The sequence below is a fragment of the Anoplophora glabripennis genome, unplaced genomic scaffold, assembly GCF_000390285.2.
Source record: "Anoplophora glabripennis isolate ALB-LARVAE unplaced genomic scaffold, Agla_2.0 scaffold37, whole genome shotgun sequence".
Classification (NCBI taxonomy): Eukaryota; Metazoa; Arthropoda; class Insecta; order Coleoptera; family Cerambycidae; genus Anoplophora; species Anoplophora glabripennis.
This window is the reverse complement of record NW_019416243.1, coordinates 406,048-421,713: the sequence shown is the minus strand read 5'-3', so window position 1 is coordinate 421,713 and position 15,666 is coordinate 406,048.

The following is a 15,666-nucleotide window of genomic DNA, read 5'->3' as shown; positions in this document are numbered from 1 at the left end:
ACAAATGCGACAACGTACCCCATGGCGGGGCATGTTGTCGTTTTATATGGGGTAAGTTGTCGTTAACAAAATGAGAATGAGAGAAAACTGTTTATTAAGTATTATAAGTGTTTAATAACATTAAAAAAATATAGGTAAATAACTAAAAATATTATATCTATATGAAATGCAAGGTTACAAGTGATGATGATCGGAATCGCAATGTAGACATACGGAATAGGGATTGCCGCCTGTGCAACTTTCATGAGCCCAAAATTTACATTTCGTGCATTGCAACCAATCTATTGTGGATAAACTGTAACGACCATGGCATACGAGGCAAAACGTTTCTTCTTCTTCCTCTTCATCAGAGAAGGTTACTTCTTCCCTAACTTTACTTTTTTTTGCTTAACAATGCTTTTGCTCTTTAGTGAGTGGTTTTCCTCATCAAGAAAAACTTTTCTTTTAACTTGTAATTGGTGGATCTCTAAGCTTAACTGCTCTTGCTGCAGTCATCATAACATCTGAACTGACGGGTGCTCATTCAGTTTTCCTTTTATATGTTCTCACTATCTGCGATGCATATAAAATAACGTGTTCCTATTACATTTCATTAGACCTTTTTTAAGATAAATTAAAATATTTTAGAAATACCCTTTGTATAGTGCATCTCTATGTATTTAAAATCTTCCAATATGAACGTTTTACCAACCACGTAGTTGTTTATGGGACAAGTTGTCGCACGACAACTTGCCCCATAAAGAATGCGACAAATTACCCCCACTTGACAAAATATTGGTTATATCTAATTAATTTTATATATGATTAATAAACATATTTAAAAATATCACATCATATTACGAACATCCTAAGTTATAATTATATATAAAATTTGCTTACTTTAACGTTCAATAACGGGCATAACACTTAAATTATTCTTAACACGAAAATTTACGACGTGCGCACTAGTTCTTATATCGTACCCTACGGTGCTGCCATCTTAGCGGTTTGAGTTCAAACTCAAGGAAGATAAAGAAGGGATCTGTAATTAACTTGTGATAGAGATTTATAGGCCAATGTTTTCTAATTTCGGAATTATAGTAATTGCGACAATTTACCTCTGCGACAACAAGCCCCGGTGACCCCTATACTAGTCATACAATAATTTAATAAAGAATAAGGTTTATAGTCACTATACAACTGTGCTAGCAGTACGCGTTTTATATCCAATATTCACCTGTTTAACTGTCACATATAGTATACAATGGCCTTATAATGGCATATAGAATTCTAATAAAGAATAAAACACATTTCTTTCAGTGTGCATTCTAATTGAAGTAAATTAGCAATTAAAATGGCAAATAGGAGAAATAATTTATAAAGTTTTAAAAATTTGGGTGCAGACACTTAATAGACATCCAAATACAGATCAAAATAGTTCCCACTTCTCTAGGGGTTCTTCATTCCCTTTTACTTCAGAAACCACCCTCTAATGTGACCTCGCGCCAATTTTTTTAATTTTTCTCAAAAACTACTGCTCTGACGAGGAAAATAAATGGAACCTAAAACATTCAGCATAAAATTCTACATCATTTATGTTCTATACATTTTTTCCTATATCTAGCCTTAACCTCACAAATGACGTTTGAAATAGGGTAATGCTGGTAAAGATAAGACAAATTCCTTAAAATTACGATGACTTTTGAGAAAAACTAAACAGCGGATTTTGGACTACATAACAAAATAACATAACACAACAAGATAAAGCCTTGCCTAATAGCTTTGCGATAAATTATTAATATAATCCTTTTCGTTTTTTAATATTTAATGCAAATTGTATCCATAAAACGTAAAACATATCTTTAAACATGTTTAGTATGCATAGCATATAGTTCTCTCGATTTACAGAATTCGGAAGTCTTTCATAACTGTAAACGAAATATATTATTAGCTCACGCATTCAGTGAGTGTGATACTACGTCAGCATTTTTTGGCAAAGGAAAAACACAAACTGTAAATTTAATAAATACTAGAAGGGACTTAGACGATGCTTTCCATATATTTAACAATCCATCATCGATCAAACCAGACATTGTACGAGCTGGAGAAAAAATCGCAGTAGTTTTATACAAGGCACCTTGAACTGTCACATCATTAAATAGATTTAGATTCATTTCGTTTAACAAATTTGTTGGTCAACCTAATCAAGCAGTGATATTATCAAGACTACCTAACTACATGTGCTGCTTTAGAACAACATTCGTTTCGCGTTCTTCAACAAATTCATTCGTGGCGTGGAGAAAATTTGAAGCCTAATGAATGGGAATGGAAAACAATTAGCCAAATTTTGGTGCCAATTCCTACAATTGAGATACCAGCACCTATTCTTCAATTAATATCATGCCGTTGTAAAAAGGATTGCGGAAAACGATGCAGTTGTGCTAAGGTTGGATTGAAGTGTTCAACAATGTGTTCCAATGGTCATGGTCAAGAATGTTTTAATTCAGTGGTAGAGGAAGAATTAACTGAAGATAATTCTGTTAATGAATAAACAACAGTTAGTTTTTAGTGGATTAGGCCTCCAAGGGAAAGTACTTACAAAAAAAACGCTACCTCAGGGGTGGTGTGGAAACGGGCTTGAATATAAAAGACCTAGTAATAATAACATTTTCAGTAGTCATATTTTTTTGTCCTTATAGCCAGGTTTGTGTAGAAAAATCTGCTTTGTATGCAACATTTTTTTATGGCCAATGTATTTCAAGATATTTGGCACTTTACTCGTTTTTGCTTAAATTTAGATACAAATCCGAATTCTTCAAACCATATTTGTGAGAGTACCTATAGTTAACGATAGAAAAAAGTTTATAGAACATAAATGATGTAGAATTGTGTGCCGAATATTTTAGGTCCTATTCATTTTCCTGGTCAGAGCAGCAGTTTTTGAGAAAAATAAAAAAACTGGTGCGAGGTCACATTAGAGGATGATTTCTGAAGCAAAAGAGGATGAAGCACCCTCCGGATAGGTGGGAACTCTGTTGATCTGTATTTGCATGTAGTATGTAAGGAGTTCGCACCCAAATTTTAAAAACTTTATAAATTATTTCTCCTAAAAGACATCCTAATTTCCTTCGACTATTCACAGGGTGGAACTTCTACAGTATGACCTTTTTTATTGTGTCCCTGTATTCATTGTTAAAACATCACATTTGAGAAAAGTAATACAGTAAAGTAAGTAATAAAGTAAGTCATATAAAAGATTTTGAAGTAAAATTCTTAATAGAGTTTCATGGCACATTATTTTTATTTTACAACAAAAACACTTCTGACAAAATCACAATAACACAAATGAATAGCTAGATCTGAGTAAGGCTAATATACATGTAAGAGTAATAGAGAATAAACATAAATTAAACATATATACGTAAATATATGTAGTTTAATATTATTATAGCACAATTACATTATTCGTGTAATAGAAAATTGGAAGAATACCAATACATCGAAAGTTGTATGTATCTATTTTAAATTAGGCTTGTTTTCATTTTAAGTACATTGATATGACAGAAAGTTAACACCGAAAGGAGATTTTTATCGACATTGAATAGAAGAACCTAAAAACATGAACATAGGTATAAAAAGGCAGTTACTGCTACCATGGGTAAATTATTTTATTATTAAAAAAAATCAATTGATAACTTCTCAATCTACATAGGAGATAAAGCCTCGGAGCAATATTGAAATCATTAATAAGTATAGGAATATGAACAAAAAGTATAATGCTTTTATTAATAAAAAATATAAAATCAAATTTTGAATGTGTACCTATACCGAGTTAGATTACGTTTTTTGTTTGTTTATTTAAGTAAAAAATTTTAATAAGAGCATTAAAGTGGTACGCTAAATATACAGGATGGGCACGTAAAATAATAATACTTAGGTATATTAGATTCTTAATATTCAAAATCTAGCAAAATATTATATAAAAAAAGAAAAATATTATGCTTCCAAAATCCCTCATAAAAAAATTACTTAAATAGCGGCTGTAAACAGTACGAGGAAAATAAATTATTTTCAAAAAAAATTTGGAAATATATTTGAAATAAACATTTGAACTTTTAAATTTAATGTTTCCACGTTTTTTTTTAACAGTGAGCAACATAATAAAATCGATTAACTGTCAACTGAAATATTTGTTAAAGCCATAGGTACTACTACTACTACTACTGTAAATAATGTGTTGGATACTATACAGGGATGGCCGAAAGTACGAAATAAAATTCATATCTTTTGAAAGAGTTAATTTTTTTTTAAACGCCAAAACACGTTAACTGATTTTGATTTTTTCCCATCTTTCGGTTATATAATAATTAATTTTTCTTCAACCCCCTAACCCCCAGCTACCCCTACTTTTTTTTCAAATGGAAACATAAGGCATGAGGGGGCTCGTTGAAAAGCTTATAGAAAACCGAATCCAGCCATACCAAATAAACAAGTTTTATTTTTTCAATAGCAAGGTTTTTAGGGTTGTATAAAACACCTACTTAACAAGTGAAATAAAATTTAATTATCTTCAGTGTTATCCTCCATGAATTTGCACAGAATAAAATAAAGAATTTGAAACTGTACCTATCACTGCTAACGCAAAAAAGATATATTTTTTATGTTGCGTTTTTTTGGCACCACTTACTTGCCAGGCTTTCTGGTTAATTTTTCGCTTTAGTTGTAAATTGGAGTTCGAAACGTTACTATTGTGTCAAAATCAAGTTATTTACTGAATTGCAATGGTATTGTCGGAAAGGCAACGCATCGAAATCTTGATATTGCTTGGATGTGGAGACAAAATAAGAAGTCAGGCTGAAGTGCGCGATTTATTTAATGCGAAATATCCCGAAAACCAAATCTCGCAAGGGACAGTTAGTAAAATATTTCACAAATTTGAGGAACACGGTACAGTACAGACTTTGCCCAAAACTGGACGGGCACGTGCTTTGAATGAAGAAAAGAAATTAGACATTGCATTAGAACTTGTTGAAAATCCTCATACTTCAACTGTTTCATTGGCCCGCAATCACGATGCTTCTCGAACTGCAATTCGAATGTTTCTGAAACAAGAGAAATACCACCCCTATAAGGTATGTCTTGTCCAAGAGCTTTTGGAAGACGATTATGATAGGCGATTACAATTTTGTGAGGAAATGATGAGACGGTGTGACGACAATAATGGTTTTCAACGAGACGTACTTTTTTCGGATGAAGCTACGTTTTATTTAAATGGAGTGGTTAACAGGCACAACTATCGCTTTTGGTCCCAGGAAAATCCACACTGGACATGCGAATCGCATACGCAGCATCCACAAAAAGTTAATGTATGGGCAGGTATCATCAACAACAGAATCTTGGGCCCATTCTTTTTTGAAGAAAATCTTACTGCCGCACGCTACCTGGATTTCCTAACATTTGACCTGATACCTGCTCTAGCTGTGATTTTCCCTCATGAAATTGATCCAGATATACCGAATGAAAGAATTTGGTTCCAACAAGATGGCGCTCCCCCACATTTTGGTATTGATGTTCGAAGATACTTAGATGAAATGTTTCCAAATCGCTGGATTGGTAGACGGGGTACAGTTGAATGGCCGCCAAGATCCCCCGACTTAACACCCCTGGATTATTTTCTTTGGGGATATTTGAAAGAAAGAGTCTACCAGGACAGACCGGATAATATTGAGAATTTAAAGAACAAGATTAGGGCGGAGATGCATAATTTACCAGCTGAAGTCATTCAGAATGCTGTGGACAGCTTTTACTATCGTCTTGGAGAATGCCAAATAGTGAATGGAGGACATTTTCAGCATTTGCGACATTGAGTTTATTTTTGTAAATTAGCTAGTTGTTTCAATTTCTAAATGAAAAAAAACTTATTATTATTGAAAAAATAACACTTGTTTATTTGGTATGGCTGGATTCGGTTTTCAACGAGCCCCCTAACGCCTTATGTTTCCATTTGAAAAAAAAAGTAGGGGAGCTGGGGGTTAGGGGGTTGAAGAAAAATTAAATATTATATAACCGAAAGATGGCAAAAAATCAAAATCAGTTAACGTGTTTCGGCGTTTTAAAAAAAATTAACTCATTCAAAAGATATGAATTTTATTCCGTACTATTGGCCATCCCTGTATAACTAGCACGTACATATACAATTTGCAAAATTACCGTTTCTTTTAGGGAATAATATCTCTCCTACAGTAACAAAAATATATAATACAACTGTCTCTCACGTTGTTGTTTTATACGGGTAAATTATACTTTCTTCTCTTTAGGAATTTACTAATAGCAGGATGGAACCGGAATCCAGTTCAGAAACTACGTAATTAAGGATATCCGTTCCATCTATCAGTAGAACGACTCTTGTCTGAATTTATTGCCTATTTAAGAAAGGGATACAAGTTAATCAGTAAAAGTGTCATCTTCCAGAAATCCGGAACACACGTATACGTATAACGATATATGTGGGTCATCAAATCAAAACAGATTTGATTAAAATATAAAAATTAGAGAAACTTAATTTATTGCAAAATTAAATACTTTAGAAACTGAAATATTACATCAATTTTGCTTCGCCAGTGAAATTTGAATTGAAGTCCAAATTTTGAATTCCCACATTTTTAAGCAAAATATTATTTGTTTCTTATACTAATGGTCGACATTTTTAAGTTAGTTACAGGGCTTCAAGGGCAATAATAACAAGAATTGCAGCACCACAACAGTTCAATTATACGGATTTTTTTAGCAATTTGATCCAAAATTTAATCGAGACTATAAAATAAATAAATGAAGATAAAATTTGTTGACATCCCTATTGCATTCTTGATGTAATAATTCTTTTTATTTATTTTATAGTCCTAATACTATTTTGTAATAAAGTTGCCAAAAAAATCCGTAAAATAATAATAAATAATTGAACTAATTGTTGTGCTATGACTAATGTCATTATTACCTTTGAAGCTCTACAAATCTAAGATGACAGCCGCTAGCGTAACAAATAAAGAGGTCAGCTTTTGCTTAAACATGTTTGAGAATATAGAATTCGGCATACAAATTAAATTAGTTTCGCTTCATTAAGGTTACAAGGTGAAACATATTATGAATCTTCCATATCTACGATACAAAACAATTCTTTATTGATAAACTTTTATCAAATAATGTAGTTCAATGATTCTTATTACATGATCAATGAATAAACAGAAAGTGATCGTTTTTGAAGTGTTCAAAAATAATTTTATTTTATTTTTAGATTTTGTATATTGTAACTACTAAACCGTAAAAAATGGAATTGAGTTTATATAGAAAAGTTGCAACTTATTTCATGCTCCATCTTCTAATATTTTACACTTTTAAATCACCTTGATAATAAAATCCTTTCCCCATTTTTTTTAATTTGTTAAAGGTTTAATAAATCGTCAGGTTTCTTCAGAACAATCACAAATTTCATCTTTCTCTTTTGTTTCATTATCACTTGTTTTTGCAATAGCAGTATCCAGAAGTAATTAGCCAGTCGGCTTTTATCTCCGTTATCATCTGCTTCCTTTTTTATTTTTTCCCGCTTTTGTGACATGGGTAATACAAAGAACTATGATACATATTCCATATCACATTTATTTCTTTATTTTCAGTTGTCAATTTTCGTATCAAATTTAATATGTTGGTCATTCTCGCTTCCTTATCTTCATCTACTTTTGCTTTATCTGCTGCATAGAAATCTCTGATCAATTTTACTCCAAGGTATCTAGAAAACAAAAATATATTTGTTATACAACTACATAACTGATGTCTGTTGTTTTTCGAGCCTCACCTTGTGAGATATAATATCGATCAAATTAGGGCAAAGTTGAGAAATTTGACGACGAATAACATTCGAAAAGAAAATCTAACCTATCTTTCGATGAAAATCCGAAAGCAATGGTTGTTATTTTTATTATTTTTATCTCAAACTGAAAAATTAAAATAAGAAGTCGTATTAGCTGTGACGCCCAAGACAAGGAAACGAGAATCAACGTTGCATACCAGATTTTCACAATTTTGAATTCAGCGCTTTTCTTCTGATTACAATAATTGTTTAAGATTTACTTTTTGTTTTTGTAAAAATATCAAATTATCCATTATTGCAAAAAGTGCTTTGACAACAAAACAACCAACTGTTACTCCAAATTAAATTTTGACTGTTTGGTTAAATTTTCATTGACATTGTTAGAGATTACAAAACAAAATATGCAACTTTCACAAAAAGTAAAGTAGTAAAAGTATTCGTTAAATTTATCAATATAATAAGCTTATGAAACTTTTCTTCATTTGAAAATAGCCATTTTAGTTATCTAAATGCTGATGTTCTCATTATGTTCTCTCTATGTAAAGATAAATAATTTGATATTTCGAAGGAAAAAGAATGTAAAACATATTATTGTTATCTAAAACAGAATCTATATTCAAAAATGCGAAAGTTCAATATTACGCTCATAAGAGATATATTGGAAGGTGTTTCATCTGAAATTGTCCTAATAATGTTTTGAATGTAAGAGGTTTAGTTTTCGATTTAAAAAAATGTTAAACGAAAATAACAGTTTTCAGTTTTTTGGATAATAATTTCAAAACGAAAAAAATTTAATTTCTCTTCGACATGTTATTCGTCGCAACATTGCTTTAATTTAAATGATCTTGCATCTCTTAAAAGACATTACACTAATTCAAATCTTAAAAATTTTCTTAAACTTATCTGATTAACATATGCTCCACTAACATCTAAGTATGCTAAAAAAACTATTTATTTATATCTAATGATACTGTACAAAACAATTATTCTGTCCAGCATTGAGTTACCAGAATATGATTTGATTTATTTAAATACTTCTTAGAGTAAAATGAAAGTACAAAAACTAACATTGAAAATATGTAATAATTAAAAAAGGTCCTGTAAAATTCCCTCCATTAAATATGTCGTGGCATTCCTTTCCTTTTACAATTAATTGTCTACTCACCGTTAGTGTCAGACATTTCTGGATAGCAAAGCTAAGTTAATAAAATCAACCCGTTGACTGTTTTTACAGATTGATTACAGACAATATCCTACAGATTTGGAGCATTATACTGAAGAGTATTACAAATAATTGTGTTTTATTTCTTATGCTTTCTGTTATTATTAATATTTCTACTTTGTGCGTGTAAATAATAATAATAATACAGATTTGAAAAATGATACTGAAATTACAAGGTACGTGTCATGGTCGATTAGCAATTACCTTTTTCAAATCTCTTCTGGTTCTAACAGAAACGCACAATTATCTTATTTAAATAACTGTTTATTCTAAGTCAAGTATGCCTTCTGGTGTTCTCGATATTGACGCAATTGCAAGTATGTTAAAAACGGTAACGAAGAAATTTATTCAAACACGACACATGCAAATTGTGTTAATTGATTTGATGACACGGAAATTAAATAAATTAAAATAATTTAAATAATTTATGAAATGGAAGTTAAAATAATTTGATTGCTCTAATTTAAAAGAGGTATCTGTATTTTAGTCATACTTACTCATATGTGCTTTCAAAATTAGGTTCATTCATGCATCTTTTTCTCTAAAATGCGTTCTTGAGGAATTATGGGCATTTTAAAATTGCTCATTTTGAGCTATTTCTTCAGGTTAGGGAAAGATCCTGACGTCATAAAGCATTCCTGATGGCTTCATCGTTTTCATCGGGTCAAAATACAGGGGGATACCATACTGTTAAAAAGTATATGAATAACATTTTATGGGATTATAAAGCAAAAAAACTCTATCTCAAGAACTGGGAATTTTAGGACATATGTAAGTTATGTTTATAATAATTCTTAGTCTTTGAATATTTTATTTGTAATACTTTAAATTAGTTAAGAAACACCCTGCACAATAATTTAGAACATCTCTTTTTCTTAATACGAGAATTAATTTAGCATCAATTTTCGTCATAGTTAAATATTATTACTAGCAAAGGATTTAATAGGTTGCAAATATAAGAATCCGGTTTGTATAATTTGTAAAACGATACGATTCAAAATAACTGGTTTACATAACAATTGTTTCCTTCTAGAAGAACACTTTCTTCTTTAGATATGGTTAACTAGTTTTCTCTGATATTAATTCTCTGTATACACTTTTTTTCATTATTTTTTTACGTAAAATTAGAAGTTAATTCATTATATCCGCTTAGTTAAATTTACACACTGGTTTTTATAGTTGTAAGCATTTATTTCTTTCTGTAATTTAAGCTACTGTCTATCGGTATTTCAAAACATTTAATTAAGATAATTTAAAGATGTTTCGTTAAAATTGTTAATTGACAATAATTATATTCAATCTAGTTTAATAATTATTATATGGCATTAGCTTTGATTTATTCATGCCGATCATTAACCAATATTTTCCAGGATTCCACTATGCTGGTAGTAATTTTAGCACAGTGAATTTCTTTTGGGATGAACTTTTCGACTAAGGTCAGTTTGGATTAAATAGCATACGAGGTCTGTTCAGAAAATACCGAACATTTTGAATTATACTATAATGGAGATATTTAGTGATATCCGGTTGGCAGCATTGCGTTGCGCAATGCCTCGTCTGTAACCACATGTTCTTGGAATGTTGATATCTCATTTAGTTTTCATGATATTGTTATTTGAGTACAACGTGTTTACGTGTTAGTGAAGATTTGTGAAATGTGCGATTTTCTGGAATAACGATGCAACGTAAAATTTTGCATGAAACTGGGGAAAACTTTCATGGAAACGTTTCAACTTTTGAAACAAACTTTCGGAGATGACCAGGAAGGCCTTCGACTTCAACTGATGACTCCCACGTTCAGAAGGTCGAAGATCTGAAGCGTGCAAATCGCCGATTGACTATTAGAGGAACTGCAGAAGATGTTAGCATTTCAATTTGGTCATGCCATAAAATTTTGAAAACCAACAAACCAAACCAACTTGCGGCAAAATTTGTTCCTCGTTTGATGACCGAACAACAGAAAGAAAAGCGTGTGGACGTTTGTCGGTAACTCCTTGAACAATTCAGTGACGATGAAACATTCATTCAAAGGATCATAACGAGAAACAAAAGCTGGCTTTACGCCTACGACATTGAGACAAAAGTTCAATCATCACAATGGATTTGCTCCAAGAAAGCACGTCAGCCTCAGTACAATGTCAAAGTGTTGCTGACTGGTTTTTTTTTCGATAATGGTATGCATTTTGCCTCAAGGTGAAACTGTCAATCATGTGTACTATCAAGGCGTTCTACAACGGTTACGTAAAAAAAATCCGGAAAAGAAATCAGAGTTGTGGCCAGATAACTCATGGTTCTTGCACAGTCAGCTTTGTCTTTCGTTAGTTTTGTGCAAAAATCAGATTACTATCCTCCCTCACCCTCCTTACTCCCCAGACCTGGCTCCTTGCGATTTTTTCTGATTTCCAAGAGTAATATCTATCCAGGACTGCTTTGCGATATTAAAACATCGCTAAGAAAAGTGTATGAATAGAGGAGGGGAGTACTTTGAAGGAGACAAGGATCAATAATATAAAATTAATAATAAAGTTTAAGAAAAATAAAGTTCGGTTGTTTTCTGAACAGACATCGTACTTTGATGCCTAAATTCACTTTTGTTTTGGGTTCCATTAAATTTTGGACACCTGGTATAAATGTGTATATGTATAATATTACCAAGGTAATTTTTGTTAAATAGTAACGTTCTATCAAGCCTTTATTAATATTCCGACTACCATTACCAACAAGACTCCTTCATATAGACATAAGAAAAATTATGCAGAAATTGATAGTGCAAACAAATTTGTACCTAAGAACCAATATGTATTTAATTTAAAATATGTGGAACTGTAGGTAGAACTAGTTTTGATGAGGTGAAAAACAAATCATCTGGAACACCACATTCATCAAATTAACAAGTCAAGGAAGTGAAGGCACTCCAGGTGAAATAACTTTGCGAAAAACTGTAACAGGCGTATATTTTTAAAATATACGTGTGCACGTACATGAGAGATTAGTTCATCGTTATGGTTGTTGCGAAACATCTGAAGTGCATCCAATCGTGGTTACATGTCGGACATTGACCACTGGACGGGATACTAATCAAGGAATGGGTATATTTATGGAAAACAGAAAAATATGGACTTCTGTTGTAATTATTGATGGGCTTTGTGGATTAACTTAACACTTCGTGCATTCCCTTTGACTTTATGAGGGAATATACCAAGAACAGGAAGGAAACGGCCAACAGCACAATTACAAGCTAATGGTTTGAATGTTGATAAAAGATGTTATTAAACATTTATTTAATTATTAATGTAGGTAGGTTTAATTAGATATAGATACCTATAAGTGTATCGCCTCTATTTGTTCTGTACTGTATTTTTTAAGAACTCTTTTCCACAAATTCGATGATATTATCCCGAGGTTCAAGGGATGAAAAGGTACTTTAGTCCCGAGATATATACGCTATTTTTATAGGCACTGAAATACACTGTGACTTGGGATAACCAAACTTTTATTAGTTACAATTATTATAGTTTTGATAAGTCAGAAACGAGTACAATTACCATACATATTACATTAGTCTAAGGACGGCATGAAAAACAGAAAGAAATAACCACTATTCTTTCTTCAGAATAATATAGTGTGGAACACGAAAATAACTAAAGTCATAGTAAAATTAAATAAGGTCTATAACTGAAATTAGCAAATAACATCTTCGTCAAAATACAAGAAGCAAAAAAAGTTATTCCAAACCATAGAACATTATACATCCACAGAGTCTGCATTTGTAGAAAACTTTCAAAAAAGTTTTTTAAGTAATAGGTACATTAACATCTTATGTAAAATATTAACCCACATTTCTTATTGAAATATAAGAAAAGCGTAACCGAAACAACATCAAACGATTCATAAAACAAATTAAATTCAATTAAAATGTTTAATTATAGAAATGACTTTTGATGATTACACAGCCACACAAAATTTCCTTGGTAACATCGGCACACAAAAGGTGGTCTGTCCTACGAATGAAACCTGCCAGTCTATGTACTTTTTCCTTTTGGTTATTTTATGTCGGTCTCTTTCTGGTACTATCGCTCTTTACCCCAGAAACAGAATCTGCCACAGAAAATACTCCACCATCCTCCAGATTTTTTTTAAATTGCCGAAAATCAAAAATACCAGAAAACCACCTTTAAAACTTAAAAATCAGCTGAATTTCTACATTTAATTGATGCTCTGCTTGGGCAAAGCCCTGAAAATGATTCGATGTACCAGTGAAACTCATTGTATATTTTGGATATTGGAAGACTCAGTCAGCCTTTGCAATCTTTTAGCTTCAAGTGAACTCAGAATTCAGAAAATTACTCTTAAAACTTAAAAATCAGCTAAAGTTTTACATTCGGCGAATTCATATCACAAACTCAAGCCATGGAGACAGCCATATCCACACACCCTATGCAGCAGACAAGTGACTGACGCACGTTTACACAATAGATTAGGAATCCAAATTCCTAACTCATAGACACTGCACATAGTAAGACATTCTCACCCTATACCCCAGGCATATATACAGAAAGGCAAAATAAGTCCTGTAAATCGGTCTATCCTGTTGGATACTCCCTGAATTCCGAAAATCTGCTACAATTTTACATTTAGTGGGTTTCTTTTTAGATGAGGCCCTGAAAAGTACTCTATCTCCAATCACTATATGCCTGAAAACCTTAAAGACAGCTATAAGTGAGTCCAGAATAAAACTACACGTAAAGTGGTTAGACTTTTTCCTTTTTTTATCTCTTTATTAAGTGATGAAAGGCATGTTTTAAATTACCCGTGAATTTAGATCATTAATGGTTATGAATATTTAAATTTTTCGAAACGTCAACAACTTTTTGATATGAGCAATATACAGTGATGTGCTTTTTTATTTAGTATGTATTTGTCTCACTGTGAGATTTTTAATTGGGCAAAACTACCCTTGACTGATCCTTTTTGGCGTTTTTTATTTTTGTTGTCAACAGATAGTAAAATATACAAATATATAAAAAAATCACTTGCTAACTTACTAAAAAGTTTACCTGGCACTTTTTGAGCTATTATTCTTTATATGGTTCTTTATATAATTTTCTATATCTATATACAATATACATATTAGACAAGTAGATAATACTTTTAGCTCTAGTTTGAGTTTTTATAATACCAAGCTAAGCATACCCTTGACTAAAGATTTTTAAATTATTTTTCTGTCGTTTAGAAATCATTTGATAAACTTATATTACTTTTGTATATTCAATATGGCCTGGTTGTGAACATTTCTTGTACAAGTCATTCAGAATGTAGGTATTACATAATTTTTGAGTTAGTTCTAATCACTGTTTGTTTTTTTTCTTATTTTTTATTATTTATTTTTCATTGAAACTAAAATATTTCTTTAATAACTGAATTACTGGATCTCTAATATAGGATCTTGACAAAAGATTTACAATATCCATTCCTTTCCCGGTGAAAATTTAAAATTACTTATATCATATTTTCATAATTTTGTTATTAATCGCTCTAAATGTATTTTATCTATTCTATATCTTTTTTCATCGTATTTATTAATGGTTAATTATCAGAAATTACGGTAAACTTTCGACCACATATTGTACTCCAAACGTGACTGACAACAATTAATTCTTCTTTAACCTAATATTTTTTTGAATTGATGTCAAACTCCTTGATGGGTTTATTCTATAGAACATCCTAGACTACTTTTAGATGCATCGCATTGTATAACAATAGCTTTAGTAGAATCAAAATTTCCTAAAATTGGTCATTACTTGTAATTTCTTTAATTGCATTTATTATGAAATTAAGTATCTTAAATTTAATCCCAGAGAAAAACAACAATGAATTTGCAAACCATTACGACAAATATTAAGTCAATAGTAGGCAAATTCATTGTTTTTAATATAGTGAACAAATGAAAGTTTAGACGAATAATAAAATCATAACAATAAAATATAGGAAACTATTTAAAAAGATAAGAATAAAATAAATGTATTATTTCCAAATATGTACTAATTAAATTGAAGATATAAATGTAGTTTTATTATTCTATCCGTTTTTCAACAAAATACTTACATACTCTTTATTAATTTTTTTACTAAATTATAGAAAAATGTTTTGATGCGTTTTCAACCAAAAATATACTACTCTTTTAACATTGTCATCATATAGTCTATAGTATATATAGTATATAGTGCCTTCTCAAAGTTCTCGGATTATGATAGAAACAAGGTTGTGGCTGAAGAAGAACGCTGCAAGATTATAAATCTGCGTTTATTGGCATTGTTTCACTTTTTCCTAGATAGTGTTCCAAGTTAGGTCTATCGACATACTGGAATAATATGGAATAGATCTTTGTAGCGGAAGATTAACTGAAGACGATAGTCTTCTCCTTTGTGAAGTTCCTTTGTCCTTTGTTAATATAGTGTGTTTAAGAAACACCCCTCTATAGTATACAAAGATGTTTCAAAACCAACCAATAGTATTTTAATTTTATATATTTTATAAAAAAAAGAGTTATAACGAATAGAAAGCTAAAAGATTATACCGACTTTTCATATTAATAATTTGA